At 44.6% G+C, this 15,928-nt stretch overlaps 1 protein-coding gene across 1 annotated transcript in view; it reads left to right on the plus strand.

Annotated features, from left to right (window-relative positions):
• GFOD2 (glucose-fructose oxidoreductase domain containing 2) overlaps positions 1 to 15,928 on the plus strand; it is a 54,291-nt gene that overhangs the window by 1,059 nt on the left and 37,304 nt on the right. The window lies entirely within an intron of this gene.

The raw sequence follows: 15,928 nt of genomic DNA on the forward strand, positions 1-15,928 counted from the left end.
TTCTTTATGTTCATTGTTCCCATAATGTCATGCTGAGGGCAAGACACATGAGGAAGAAAGTGGATGCCCAGCTGGGCTCGGTGGCTCAGCCTGTAATCCCGTGCCTTTGGGAGGCTGAGGTGAGTGGATTGTCTGAGCCCGCTGGTTCGAGACCCGCCTGGGCAACTTGGCGAGACCTCATCTCTACAATAAATTAAAAAAAAAAAAATTAGCCGGACGTGGTGGCGCACACCTGTAGTTCCAGCTACTTGGAAGGCTGAGGCGGAAGGATCGCTGGAGCCCAGCAGGTTGAGGCTGCGGTGCCCAGGAGCGGCCACTGTACTCCAGTCTGGGCGACAGAGTGAGACTCCAACTCAAAAAAAAAAGCAAGTGGATGCCCTTTACATGTCCAGTACTGGGATCAGGCATCACCTTTGTCACCTATGGAGTACAAAGACTTCTGAAGGATGAGCCCTTAGTGTATGGGTGGCCCTTAAGTTGAGGGAACAGTGTTTTTTTTAGTTTTTTGTTGTTGAGTTGGAGTCTTACTCTCGCCCAGGCTGGAGTACGATGGCATACTCACGGCCACCGCAGCCTCCACCTGGTGGGCTCAGGTGATCCTTCTGCTTCAGTTTTCCCAGTAGCTGGGAGCACCACCACACCTGGCTGATTTTTTGGATTTATTATAGAGACAAGGTCTCACCAAGTTGCCCAGGCTGGTCTTGAACCCCTGGACTCTTGCCTTGGCCTCCCAAAGTGCTGGGATTATAAGTTTGAGCCACCGCACTCGGGAATAGTGTTTAAATTAGAAAAGGAAGACACTGAAAAGTTACTGTAATATGGAGCGATATGGAAAAGATGATTGCCTTTGAGTCGGGGAAACTAGAGTCATTATTATTATTATTATTATTATTTTTGAGTTGGAGTCTTACTCTGTTACCCAGGCTGGAGTGCAGTGGCACACTCACGGCCACCCAGTGTTGACCTGCTGGGCTCCAGCGATCCTTCCACCTCAGCCTTCCAAGTAGCTAGAACTACAGGCGCATGCTACCACACCTGCCTAATTTTTTTGTTGTTGTTGTTGTTTATTGTAGAGACAAGGTCTCGCCAATTTGCCCAGGCTGGTCTCGAACCCTCAGGCTCAGGCAGTCCACTCGCCTTGGTTTCCCAAAGTGCTGGGATTACAGACTGAGCCACCGAGCCTGGCCTAGATTCATTCTTTTTTTTTTTTTGAGTTGGAGTCTCACTCTGTCACCCAGACTGGAGTGCAGTGGCTGCTCCCAGCCACCATAGCCTCGACCTGCTGGGCTCTGGGGATCCATCCGCCTCAGCCTTCCAAGTATCTGGAATTACAGGCATGCACTACCACACCCGATTGATTTTTTGATTTATTGTAGAGATGAGGTCTCACCAAGTTGCCCAGGTGGGTCTCGAACCGCGGGCTCAGGCAATCCACTACCTCAGCCTCTCAAAGGCGCGGGATTACAGGCTGAGCCACCGAACCCGACTTAGATTCATTCTTGATAAGGAAACTCATTTCCTTCTGAAAAGCTACACCAGAGAACAAAAGTTTTAAAGCCATTCATTTTACAGAAAACATGAAAAAAGTACTGCTTTGGGACTGGGAGTTTAGAGAATCTGTCTGGACCACGGGAACATTTTCAGCAGACAGTTTAGAATCCTTATTTCACAGGTAAAAATTTCGTTGTGAGAGGCTTTCTCTTACCACTTGGTTGTCTCACTTTTTCTTTAGCATATTCAGGGTCTGGATCTACTCTGTTAATATTTTTATTTGCTAGGGAAATTGATGTATCATTTCTGTAGTAATACTAGAACCTGTTAGTAGCTGAACTATCAATGCAAAAAAGCACAAAAAGTTCCCACCCCCGAATGACTTAAAAACTTGCAATATGGGGAAAAGAAGAGTGTGATTTTTTGTTTGTTTGTTTGTTTGTTTTTGTTTTTGTTTTTGAGTTGGAGTCTCACTCTGTCACCCAGACTGGAGTGCAGTGGCCACTCCCGGCCACCGCAGCCTCGACTTGCTGGGCTCCAGCGATCCTTCTGCCTCAGCCTTCCAAGTAGCTGGAACTACAGGCGTGTGCTCCACACCCAGCTAATTTTTTATTTTATGTAGAGATGAGGTCTCACTAAGTTGCCCAGGCGGGTCACGAACCCACGGGCTCAGGCAATCCACTCACCTCAGCCTCCCAAAGTGCTGGGATTACAGGCTGAGCCACGAAGCCCGACTTTTTTTTTTTTGAGTTGAAGTCTCACTCCGTTGCCCAGGCTGAAGTGCAGTGGCATATTCACAACCACTGCCATCTCAGCCTATTGGGCTTCCACCTCAGCCTTCCAAGTAACTGGAACTACAGGCATGTGCCATCATGCCCCCAGCTAATTGTTTGATTTATTGTGGAGATGAGGTCTCTCCAAGTTGCCCAGGTTGGTCTTGAACCCTGGACTCAGGCAATCTTCTCGCCTCTGCCTCCTGAAGTACTGGGATTGTAGGCGTGAGCGACCACACCTGGCTAGAAGTGTGTGATTTTTTTCTTTTTTTGAGTTGGAGTCTCACTCTGTCACCCAGACTGGAGTGCAGTGGCTGCTCCCGGCCACTGCAGCCTCAACCTGCTGGACTCCGGTGATCCTTCCACCTCAGCCTTCCAAGTAGCTGGAACTACAGGCTCGCGCTACCACGCCCAGCTAATGTTTGATTTATTGTGGAGATGAGGTCTCGCCAAGTTGCCCAGGTGGGTCTCGAACCCACGGGCTCAGGCAATCCACTCACCTCAGCCTCCCAAAGCACGGGATTACAGACTAAGCCACCGAGCCCGGCTGAAGTGTGTGATTTTTAAAGATGGGACCTGATTCTAATTATCAAAGTCAATTTGTATTCACCTTGATAAAAACTAATTTTTAAATTTACATTTGACTTTACAGCAAGTGTGTCCCCACTCCCATAAGGGAAGATACATTGAATGTCTAATGTTGATAGGTCAAATCAGTTTAAGGAAGAAAGCTTTGGTTTAGGTTCATAAATCAATGCTAGACTATAAACTGTCAATATTGTGGTTGTGCATTTTATTGACTTCTTGTATCTGTGGAATTATTCTGTATAAGTACCTCAAGAGATATAATGGGGGCATTATCAGAGCAGATGTAACTTGTGGGGAAAATCAGTACTGTTAACCAAATTCTGTTAGAAAGGCTACATGAAAATCATTGTATCCTGTGTAGAAACCCTCATTACTTTAGTGTTGACCCAGATGGAATAAGACAAGTAGGCCCAAATCAAAATAAAATGGAAGGGAACAGTTGCCGTCTGTGGAACTGGATGGGTTATGGGAAGGTGCTTAATTTTTTTTTTTTTTTTTTGAGTTGGTGTCTCACTCTGTCACCCAGTCTGGAGAGCAGTGGCATGCCTCTTGGCCACTGCAGCCTCAACCTGCTGGGCTATGGTGATCCTTCCGCCTCAGCCTTCCAAGTAGCCAGAATTACAGGCGCGCGCTACCACGCCCAGCTAAGTTTTGATTTATTGTAGAGATGAGATCTTGCCACGTTGCCCGGGCTGGTCTCGAACCTGCGGGCTCAGACAATCCACTCACCTCAGCCTTCCAGAGTGCTAGGATTACAGACTGAACCACCAAACCTGGCGGGAAGGTGCTTTAAAGTAGGCGCAAATACTTCCATGAGTGAACTGTTGGAAACTGCTTAAATTTTCCTATGGTGTGACACATAGATTTGTGGGCAGTTTCTGAGCTCCTGCAATCAGAAAGACTTTTTCAGAGGAGAAGTGTGGACTTAACAGAGGACTCTCACAGTGTTTCTTAGTTGCTACAGGAGTGAAATGTTTGACAAATAATTACTTAACATTCACTCCATTTTCTGGAGCAGCTGAGGGCAGTTATCAAATCCACCTGTAATAAAGTAATCAACAGTGTTTGACAGGCCAGCTATGAGGAAATCTTACTAGATAAACCAGTAATGCTAACAGGATCTACTTTCACTGAATTGATTTTCTAGTTTTATTATAAGAGGAGAAATGGAATGGAGATGAAACTCATCTGATGTAAGAAGTTGAAATATATGTCCAGGTTGCTGTTCAGAAAACACAGGAATCAGAGAGATCAAGGACAGAGTTGGGAAAAGTAGACCGGGCGTGGTAGCTCATGCCTGTAATCTCAGCACTTTGGGAGACTGAGACAGGAGGATCCTTTGAGGCCAGGAGTTCGAGACCAGCCTAGGCAACATTGTAAGACCTAGTCTCTATATAATTTTTAAAAAGAAGAAAAAAAAAGAATTAGGAAAAGCGCCTTCCTGATGCCTGAAAAGTCACTTATGCATATTTATAGTAGAGAGTCAATTCTAGGACAAATCCACCATTGGAACTGGAGAGCATTTTGGACAAAATTGGAGAGTTCGCTATTTTTTGAGAATTAATATACAGCATAGTAATTGGACATTATTTTCCTTAAATTCAAAAGTAGCAGCTTTGTATTAGTAAATGTAAACCTAAATTTGGAATCTAAAAGTGCAAATTACTTGGAAATTTAGATGTCAGATGTTTTAAAGAGTAGGATTAAAAAAATACTTGAAGGCTGGGCTCGGTGACTCAGCCTGTAATCCCAGCACTTTGGGAGACCAAGGCGAGAGGACTACCTGAGCCCGCAGGTTTGAGACCCGCCCAGGCAACTTGGCGAGACCTCCTCTCTACAATAAATCAAAAACTAGCCGGGCGTGGGTAGCGTGCGCCTGTAGTTCTAGCTACTCGGAAGGCTGAGGCGGAAGGATCACTGGAGCCCAGCAGGTTGAGGATGCGGTGGCCGGGAACATGCCACTGCACTCCAGTCTGAGTGACAGAGTGAGATGCCAACTCAAAAAAAAAAAAATGCTTGAAATAAGCTTGGGCTCATGAAAGTTAGAATGATAAGAGATATTGAGAAAAACATGAAAGCAGTAAGACTTCCCTGTACTCTAATACTCATTTACAAATTAGACATTAGGTAAGGAATGAGCTAACTAAAATACTCTCTCTCCTGGCCTCAAAGGATCCTCCTGTCTCAGTCTCCCAAAGTGCTGGGATTACAGGCATGAGGCTACCACGCCCGGTCTACTTTTCCTAACTCTGTCCTTGATCTCTCTGATTCCTGTGTTTTCTGAACAGCAACCTGGACATATATTTCAACTTCTTACATCAGATGAGTTTCATCTCCATTCCATTTCTCCTCTTATAATGAAACTAGAAAATCAATTCAGTGAAAGTAGATCCTGTTAGCATTACTGGTTCATTTCCTTTGTCTTCCTACAAAGACAAAGGAAATGAAAATTTTCTATCTCATGATGATGTGAAAATAGAGATTAGATATTAAGGAAGAAGAGATGAGTATTTCTTTTTTTTTTTTTTTTTTGAGTTGGAGTCTCACTCTGTCACCCAGACTGGAGTGCAGTGGCCACTCCCGGCCACCACAGCCTCGACCTGCTGGGTTCCGGCGATCCTTCCGCCTCAGCCTTCTGAGTAGCTGGAACTACAGGCGTGCGCTACCATGCCCGGATGATTTTTTGATTTATTGTAGAGATGAGGTCTCGCTGCCCAGGCGGGTCTCGAACCTGCGGGCTCAGGCAATCCACTCACCTCAGCCTCCCAAAGGGGCGGGATTATAGGTTGAGCCACCAAGCCCGGCTTACATTTCTTAAATACACTTGAACCTATTCTTAAGCACTTGTTCTTTAGTTCCTGCTCTTAGAAAGGGTGTCTTTGTCCTAGGTACTATCAGTTCTGAAGGTAGCCAGTGATAAAATATACACTCTTTGGGATAGAGTACTTGAATTGACGGAGGTATAACTTGTTCTCTCTTCTACGTCCCAAAGCCCTTCCCAAGAGCTTCTTCATTAGAGTTTCCATCAGTCTTCTATAGTGAAGGATTAGGAATGAAGGCTGTAAGAAATGGGAACTGAAGTACTGAGTACAGTTTTCCTTTCTGGCCTGGGGTAATCATGCTCTCAATTTCTTATAAGAATGGATAACTCCAAAATAGAATCCAAAACACTACTACTTGACTTTGAGTTGTTTTTTTTTTTTAAGTCAGAGTCTTACTCTGTCGCCCAGGTTGCCTACTGGGCTCAGGCGATTCTTCCACCTCAGCCTTCCAAGTACCTGGAACCACAAGCATGCAACACCACGTCTGGCTAATTTTTTTATTTATTGTAGAGACGAGATCTCGCCATGTGGCTCAGGCTGGTCTTGAACTCAAGTCAGGCAATCCTCTCGCCTTCACCTCCCAAAGTGCTGGGGTTACAGGCGTGAGCCAACTGCACCCGATCAGCTTTTGAGATTTTACTATATCACTTTGTAACCTCAAAATCTTTATTATTTATTGTCACAATTTTATTTTGCTTAGAATGATAACCTTTGGCAAATCATGTCGTTTCTGGATGAACATTTTTTAACCTGTATATGTATAATTTTTGAGTAGGGGTCTCACTCTGTCGCCCAAGCTGGTGTGCAGTGGCACGATCACGGCTCACTGCAGCCTTGACCTCCTGAGTTCAGGTGGTCCTTCCACCTCAGCCTCCTGAGTAGCTGGGACTACATGTACACACCACCACACCTGGCTAATTGTTTTTATTTTTTGTAGGGATGAGGTCTAGGTATGTTACCAAGGCTGCTCTCAAACACCTAAGCTTAAGCAGTCATCCCTCCTCAGCCTCCCAAAGTTCTGGGATTACAGGCGTGAGCCACCATGCCTTTCCTTTTAATCGGTATGGATAAGAAAAGGATTGGCAGTTATCCATCCTTATGAAAATGAAATAAATGTCTAACACTGAAGAAATGAAAAGCTGGTTCATATCGTTAGCCTGTGATATTGTAAAATACGTATTTGGTTTTTGTTTCCTGGCATACAACATTTTTGTGTACTAATGAGTTAACTGGTGACTGAGAGCCCCTAAGCAGATTCAGGATGGGGACTGGTCACCAGAAAGACCAAGGTTTGATCATAGGGTTGAGACTTTCAGCTCCATTCCCCAACCTTCCTGGAAGGGAGAAGGGCTGCAGGTTAAGTTTATTGCCAATGGCCAATGACTTAATCAATCATACCTACTTAATAAAGCCTCCATAAGACCCCAAAAGGACTATGTTTGGAGAACTTCCAGATAACTGAACATGTGGAGGTTCCTAGAGGGTGGCTCACCTAGGAAGGACATGAATAGGAAGGGCATGAAAGCTCCAAGCTCCTTCGCCCATACCTTGCCCTATGCACCTCTTCATCTGTATCTGTCATAATATCTTTTTTTGGTTTATTTTAATTTTTTTATTTTAAAGATGTAGGGTACAATTCAGGGTTAGGTATACAAATGTTCATTATGCAGGTCTCCTTCTTGATGAGGTATGCCCCCTCCTACCCTGGCAGTTTCTCACTACTGCCAATCCTTTTCTTATAGTATTATGACAATAGTTCAAGGTCCGGCTGGGCGCGGTGGCTCACACCTATAATCCCAGCACTTTGGGAGGCTGAGGTGAGAGGATTGCCTGAGCTCGCGGGTTCGAGACCTGCCTGGGCAACTTGGTGAGACCTCATCTCTACAATAAATAAAAAAAACTAGCCAGGTGTGGTAGCGTGCGCCTGTAGTTACAGCTACTTGGAAGGCTGAGGCGGTAGGATCACCTGAGCCCAGCAGGTCGAGGCTGCAGTGGCTGGGAGCATACCACTGCCCTCCAACCTGGGTGACAGAGTGAGACTCCAACTCAAAAAAAAAAAATTTCAGGGTACTCTTATTAGTGACAACATATGGTACTCAGTTCCTTGTTTCTGTGATATATCACTCAGTATTATAGACTCTAAGTCTATCCAAGTTGCTGCAAAGTTCATAATTTTATCCTTTATGACTGTATAATATTCCATTGTGTATGTGTACAATTTCAGTTTTTCCACTTTCATGGTGCCATATCTATTATGTCGCCCTTAAAACTATGTATGTATGGTAACATGATAACCTGAAAAGTACTTCAATTAAAATTGGTGTGTGAGTGGGGAGAATGATAACAGGGACTGGGCAGCACTGATGTTTCCCATTTCAGTCAGGTGCCAGTGAACCAAATGGTAATGAGTTATTAGATAGTGAATTTATGTGTATATAATTGAAAGGCAACTGTACAGGTCTCATGCTGCTTTCTGAGGCTGCTAGTTGATACATAGTTTGACCCTTAGGGTTTCTTCGGTGCTTGCTGATGGACAGCAAGATATTATAGGATGTTCCATGTGATTAGTGGTTTCTACAGCACTGTGACTCCTGCTAAGAAATGGTTATCATCTCTGAGAGGCCCCTTTGGGGGTCACTCTAGGAGCACTGAGATGGTGTATTTGTCCTGCCAGGCACCTGTGAATGTCAGGGAAAAAGGGAATGGTAGAGAGATCTGCCATACTTCTGGTTACTTTTCAGCCTTTTATATTCATATTCCTGTGTCAAGAGCTCAGGGGACATGGCTTATGTTTTGGGGCATTGGGAGAAAAAATTTTTTTAATTTTAAAGATGTGGGGTACAATTCAGGATTAGGTATACAAGTGGTCATTGTTCAGGTAAAATTTGGACCTCCCTTTGGTTCCCACTTCACCTGGCTTGAGATCAGGTACCCTTATTGATGTTGTATTCCTCTCCTCCCCTGGCAGTGTCCCACTACTTCCAATCCCTTTCTTATAGTATTATGATAAATGTTCAGGGTCTGCTTATAAGTGAGAACATGTGATACTCAGTTCTTTGTTTCTGTGATAGATCACTGAGTATTATAGACTCTAAATCCATCCAAATTGCTGCAAAGTCCATAATTTTGTCCTTCTTTATGGCTGCATAATATTCCATTGCATATATACCACATTTTTTTTAGCCAGTCCATTTTTGATGGGCAGCATGGTTGGTTCCATGATTTTGCTATTGTGAATAGTGCTGCAATAAACATGCATATGCAGGTATCTTTTTTGTAGAATGATTTGAGTTCCTCCAGGTATATTCCCAGTAGGGGGATTTCTGGGTCATATGGAAGGTCAATTTCTAGTTCTTTTAGAAATCTCCACACTGTTTTCCATAGAGGTTGAACTAGTTTGTATTCCCATCAGCAGTGTAGAAGTGTTCCCATTTCTCTGCATCCTCACCAGCATCTGTTGTTTTTTGTTTTATTCATGATGGCCATTCTTACTGGAGTTAGATGGTATCTCACTGTGGCTTTGATTTGCATATCTCTAATGATTAGTAAGGCTGAGCACTTTTTTTTTTTTTTTTTTTGAGTTGTCGTCTCACTCTTGTTGCCCAGACTGGAGTGCAGTGGCCGCTCCCGGCCACTGCAGCCTCGACCTGCTGGACTCCGGCAATCTTTCCGCCTCAGCCTTCCAAGTAGCTGGAACTACAGGCGCACGCTACCACACCTGGCTAGTTGTTTTTATTTATTGTAGAGATGAGGTCTCACCAAGTTGCCCAGGCAGGTCTCGAACCCACGGGCTCAGGCAATTCACTCACCTCAGCCTACCAAGGCACGGGATTACAGGCTGAGCCACTGAGCCCAGCTTGTTTTGGTTATCCTAGCCCTGAGCTTACTCCTGTCCTGGTCATGGTGGTTAGTCTTTTAAAATTATTTTCTTTCTTTTTTTTTTTCTTTTGGAGTCAGAGTCTCATTCTGTCACCCAGGCTGGAGTGCAGTGACATGCTCACAGCCACCATAGCCTCAACCTGCTGGACTCAAGCGATCCTTCCACCTCAGGCTTCTAAGTAGGTAGAATCACAGGCGTGTACCACCACACCCAGCTAATTTTTTTTTAAATTTTTATTGTAGAGATGAGGTCTTGCCACATTGCCCAGGCTGGTCTCGAACCTGTGAGCTCAGGCAATCCTCTTGCCTTCATCTCTCAAAGTGCTGGGATTACAGGCATGAGCCACTGTACCCTGCTAAAATTATTTTCTTTGCTTCTCCTTCCTTCAGTGCTTAATACCCCTAATATACTAATTGTTATTCAGATAATTTTTAGATGCATTTAAATGATTTCAAAATTATACAGGAGTGTTAGCAAAATACCTTGAAGTGTGAACTTTCAGGGACCTGTTATCTGCTTAGTACTACAGATGCAGGCTGGGTGTGGTGGCTCATGCCTTTAATCCTAGCGCTTTGGGAAGCCCGAGGCAAGAGTTGGATTGCCTGAGCCCATGGGTTTGAGACCAGCCTGCACAACTTGGCAAGAGCTCATCTCTACAATAAATCAAAAATTGGCTGGGTGTGGTGGTGCACACCTGTGGTTTCAGCTACTTAGAAGGCTGAGGCTGAAGGATCACCTGAGTCCAGCAGGTCATGGCTGTGGTGGCTATGAGCATGCCACTGCACTCCAGTCTGGGCGACTAAGTGAGACTACTACTCAAAAAAAAAAAAAAATTGCTACAGATGCTCCTTGACTTACAGTGAACCCTATAAACCCTTTGTAGGTTGAAAATATCATAAATCGCTAGGTGTGGTGGTTCATGCCTGTAATCCTAGCACTTTGGGAGGTGGAAGCAAGAGGATTGCTTGAGCTCAGGGGTTCGAGACCAGACCGGGCAACTTGACGAGACCTCATCTCTACATAAATAAATTAAAAAATAGCCAGGTGTGGTGGTATGTGCCTATAGTCCCAGCTACTTGGAAGGCTGAGGTGGGAGGATCTCCTGAGCCCAGCAGGGCAAGGCTGCAGTGGCTGTGAGCATGCCACTGCACCCAATCTGAGTGACCAAGTAAAACTTCGACTCGAAAATAAATAAATAAAATACATTGGCTGGACTCAGTGGCTCAGCCTGTAATTTCAACACTTTGGGAGGCCAAGGAGAGTAGATTGCCTGAGCCTGAGAGTTCGAGACCAGCCTGGGCAACTTGGCAACACCTCATCTCTAAAACAAATCAAAAATTAGCCGGATGTGGTAGCATGCGCCTATAGTTCCAGCTACTTGGAAGGCTAAGGTGGAAGGATCGCCGGAGCCCATAAAGTCAATATTGGGGTGGCTATGAGTGTGCCACTGCACTCCAGTGAGACTCCAACTCAGAAAATATATATAAATAAATAAATCTAATAAGTTAAAAATGCATTTAATACACCTAACCTATCAAACATCATAGTTTAGCTTACTTAAACATGTCCAGAACACTTACAGCTGGACAAAATCATCTGGCAGCACAGTACATTACGGAGTATCAGTTGTTTCCCCTTGTGGTCCGAGTGACTGACTAGAAGGTACAGTTCTCTGCTGCTGCCCAATACTGCATATGGCTAGTGCGGGAAAAGATCAAAATTCAAAATTCAAAGTAGGATTCTACTGAATACATATTGCTTTTGCACCATCGTAAAGTCAAAAAAATATAATTCAGACCATTGTGTGAGTCGGGGAGCGTCTCTATATAATTCCCAGTATTGGTCCTAAAGGAGCTTAGATTCTCAATAAGGAGGCAAGACATCATTTAAACAATAACAATTAGAAAACACTAAAATGAATGGCTATTTTCAGATAGACGTATCTCAGATATACCCCATATTTCATAGCCAGCTCCCTTCGTTACACATTATCAAAAGAATAAAGGAGATGCTATGGCAAAGCCTGTCCTGACATTAGATTATTTTACATCTCACATTTAGCAACTGGAAGATTAACTCACAGCTGAACATGATCATGCCCAGCTGGTAAGCAGTTTTCTGCATGCAAGTTGGAGATACTAGTGAAGAGCACTGGACCTTTCCAGTCACTGGGGTAGTGCTTAACCTTTCTAGTGACCAGAGGCTGTATAACACAGAATTAGAGAATGCTAGTCAGGGTCGCTGTGCTCCCAGGTGCCCTAAGAATGTCCGACCTGAATCCAGAAAGAGGGCATATGGGGCCGGGTCTGATGTCACATGCCTGAAGTTCCAGCTACTTGGAAGTCTGAGGCGGAAGAATCACCTGAGCCTAGCAGGTCAAGGCTGCAGTGGCTGTGAGCATGCCACTGCACTCCAGCCTGGGCAACAGAGTAAGACTCGAAAAAAAAAAAAAAGAAGAAGAGGGCAGATGGGTGATCCAAAGTGTCTTTTGCTACCATAGATATAGTATTTTTCTCAGGAACAGAGCACTTGTATCCGTATAAAAAGTGGAAAACACAAGAAAACCAGCCAATTAGATTTGCCCATTGAAAAACACTTAGCATAATAATTAAACACTCTCTTCTTGGGACCAGAGGTAAAACCAAAGTATGTAAGACACCTCTCTGTAGGACTGGTTACTTCTTGTGCATCATGGACAAATGTGCTTTGCCTTAATGATTTAAATATATAATTTGAGCCGGGCTCGGTGGCTCAGCCTGTAATCCCGCACCTTTGGGAGGCTGAGGTGAGTGGATTGCCTGAGCCCGCGGGTTCGAGACCCGCCTGGGTAGGTGAGACCTCATCTCTACAATAAATCAAAAAATCAGCCGGGCATGGTAGCTCATGCCTATAATTGTGGCTACTTGGAAGGCTGAGGCGGAAGGAGAGGCGGAAGGATCGCCGGAGCCCAGTAGGTCGAGGCTGCGGTGGCCGGGAGCGGCCACTGCCCTCCAGTCTGGGCAACAGAGTGAGACTCCAACTAAAAAAAAAAATACATATATATATATATATATATAATTTGTTCATATGTCTGCTACAAAGAAGCATCTTTGGTTTTTTTCTTTCTTTCTTTCTTTTTCTTTTTTTAGAGACGAGATCTTGCCAAGTTGCCCAGGCTGGTCTTGAACCCCTGATCTTAGGCAGTCCTCTTACCTCGGCCTCCCAAAGTGTTGGGATTACAGACTTGAGCCACTACGCCCTGGCTGGAAAGCATCTTTGAATACTCACTGTGTTTCTGAGTCAAATCAGTCATTGGTATTTGGCTATGAGTGTAACAAGAAATGGAAACTGTAAGCTCTATCCAGGGACCAGGCCTGTTTAGATCACTCACTCCTGTGTGTCCAACTCCTGGCATACATTCATGTAGCATTGAAAAATATTGGGGAATGAATGAGGAAAAAACTCTGATGACTAGATAATGTGCTGTTCGAAGGGATGGAAGAACACAGGAGGAGGTTCCTGTTTGAGAGGGAAAGGGGATTTTGGTTGGGAAATGCTGGTAGGTCCCTCAAGTGATTTCTAGTAAACACTTAAAATATGGAGCCAGAGTTGGAGCAAGTTGTTGGGGCTGGAGATCGGAAGTTAGCAGTGTTTGCCTGGAGATCATAGTGAAATTGAAGGGTTAGCTCAAATTGTTTAGGGAGAGAGTAGGGCTGAGGATAGAATTCTCAGGTTGGAGTCAGTCTAGAACTCACCGTTAAAACAATGTTAGAAAAAAATGATGTTCTTATTGCCATGTTTTAGAAAACAATGAACTAATACAGCTGGTAGATAAGTACTTTATTTGCCTATTGGAATAATCAGTGGAAGCTTTTAAACCTGATCCAGGTACCTCTGGTGTTAAATTTTCTACTTCTTTATGAGTTGATTTAGCTGACCTTTTTTGTATATTAGGTAGTTATGCTTCATAGGACAGTTCATTAGACCTGTCATTAGTGTCCCTCTTGGGACACTGTGTGGATGGTGTAGGTGAGGAGCTGGCATCTCTGGTCAGGGCTGGATCTGCTCTCTGATGGACATGCTGACTGCCTAACAATTTACTGTCATATCAGCTTGTAGAGCTAGAGGAAAAGCATTTCTTTCCTTTTTCCTGCTTCTGTTTTTGCTCTCAGCAAGAAGGCAGAAATCTGTGACCATGTCATGGAGTCACTGTAGGCACTGTTAAAATAAACAAACAAATCATAGGAAAACTAAACCTTCGCCCTAGAGCCTCTGGATCTTTGAAATGCAGGCACCAAAGCATTTATCATAACTTAATTTGTAAAACTCAATATGTATTTCTTTACTTTGGCTTTTTTTTTCTTTCTTTCTTTTTTTTTTTTTTTTGAGTTGGAGTCTTACTCTGTTGCCCAAACTGAAATGCAGTGGCCACTCCCGGCCACTGCAGCCTTGACCTGCTGGGCTCTGGCGATCCTTCCGCCTCAGCCTTCCAAGTAGCTGGAACTACAGGCACGTGCTACCACACCCGGCTAATTTTTTGATTTATTGTAGAGATGAGGTCTCGCTAAGTTGCCCAGGTGGGTCTTGAACCTGCGGGCTCAGGCAATCCATTCAACTCAGCCTCCCAAAGCGTGGGATTACAGGCTGAGCCACCAAGCCCGGCTGGCTTTATTTTTCAATGAGAACATAAATGCAAGTAAGAAATGTTTTTACATCTATCTGAAAGCATTCATGTTGCTATTTCAGATACTAGGTACAAGTTAGTCAGTGGGAGTCATAACCGTACTATAGGTAGTATACATCTACTGTAGGTAGAACTCTGAAGTTGCATGCTTGCCCTGGCTCCTGCTTGGGCTTTGATGACTTGTGGTTGTCTTTTCTGCTCTGCTATTCAGTTGTTACCAGCCTGTCTAACACATTGGTTCAATTCTGGATGTCAGAGGGGCCAAGAGAAAAGCTGGGAGACAATCAGATACATCTTCCTAATTAACTCTTAGTATATGATGGCGCTGAAGGCCACATGGAAAACGTTCCTGCTTATTTCCCCAACAGGTTTCTGGTTTTTGCAAAACAAATTAAACTTAAAGTTGGCCTTTATAATTTTCATTTTATCTCCTTTACCATGCTCAAGAATTATGATCTCCTGTTATAAATCCCTTTGCGCCAGTTGTGGTGGCTCCGCCTATAATCTCAGTACTTTGGGAGGTGAGGCGAGAGGATTGCCTGAGCCCACGGATTCAAGACCAGCCTGGGCAACTTGACAAGACCTTGTCTCTACAGTAAATAAAAAAATTAGCCAGGTGTGGTGGCACATGCCTGTAGTTCCAGCTACTTGGAAGGCTGAGGTGGAATGATTACCTGAATGCAGCAGGTCGGGGCTGGGGTGGCCATGAGCATGCCATTGCACTCCAGCCTGGGTGACAGAGTGGCTGGGCGCGGTGGCTCAAGCCTATAATCCCAGCACTTTGGGAGGCCAAGGCGAGAGGATTGCCTGAGCCCACAGGTTTGAGACCAGCCTGGGCAACATGGTGAGACCTCGTCTCTATAATAAATAAGTAAAAAATTAGCCAGGCGTGGTAGTGCACACCTGTAGTTCTGGCTACTTAGAAGACTGAAGCAGAAGGATTGCCTGAGCCCAGCAGGTCGAGGCTGCAGTGGCCATGAGCATGCTACTGCACTCCAGCCTGAGTGACAGAGTGAGACTCCAAAAAAAAAAAAAAAAAATCCCTTTACACCTAGATGTTAAGTCATGGTACCCCTCTCCTAAGGTGTTGTTTCATAGTAGCAGTTGTGGGACATCATTCAGATAACTTATACTAAGATTATTAAATAATCAGTTATTTAAAAATCAGAATGCAAAGAAGAAATTTGGCAGGAAAAGCCATTGCCTTCTAGTCAGTGCAACATCCACACAGGCTTTGACCTGACTTACTGATTCATTCATTCTTGTACTCATTCATTCAGATACTCATTCCTAATTCATTGCTCAGCACCCACTCAATGTCAGGCACTGTGCTCTGTCCTGGCGACACAGTAGCTTGTGAGACAAGCAAAGTCCTGCCATCACCACAAGCACTAAATAGATGAGCCCAGTGACATGTGCTGAGTACTATGAAAGCCAAAACCCAGTCTGCTGTGGGAACTGTCAGCAAAATTACCTAACCCAGCTGCGGCACAGCTTCTCTGAAGAAATGGTGTTTGGCCGGGTTCAGTGGCTCAGCCTGTAATACCAGCACTTTGGGAGGCCAAGGCGAGTGGACTGCCTGAGCCCATGGGTTCGAGACCCACCTGGGCAACTTGGCAAGACCTCGTCTCTACAATAAATCAAAAACTAGCCGGGCATGGTAGCACGCGCCTGTAGTCCCAGCTACTTGGAAGGCTGAGGCGGAAGGATC

The sequence above is a fragment of the Carlito syrichta genome, unplaced genomic scaffold (assembly GCF_000164805.1).
Source record: "Carlito syrichta isolate Samal-C Ts95f unplaced genomic scaffold, Tarsius_syrichta-2.0.1 Scaffold308803, whole genome shotgun sequence".
NCBI classification, from domain to species: domain Eukaryota; kingdom Metazoa; phylum Chordata; class Mammalia; order Primates; family Tarsiidae; genus Carlito; species Carlito syrichta.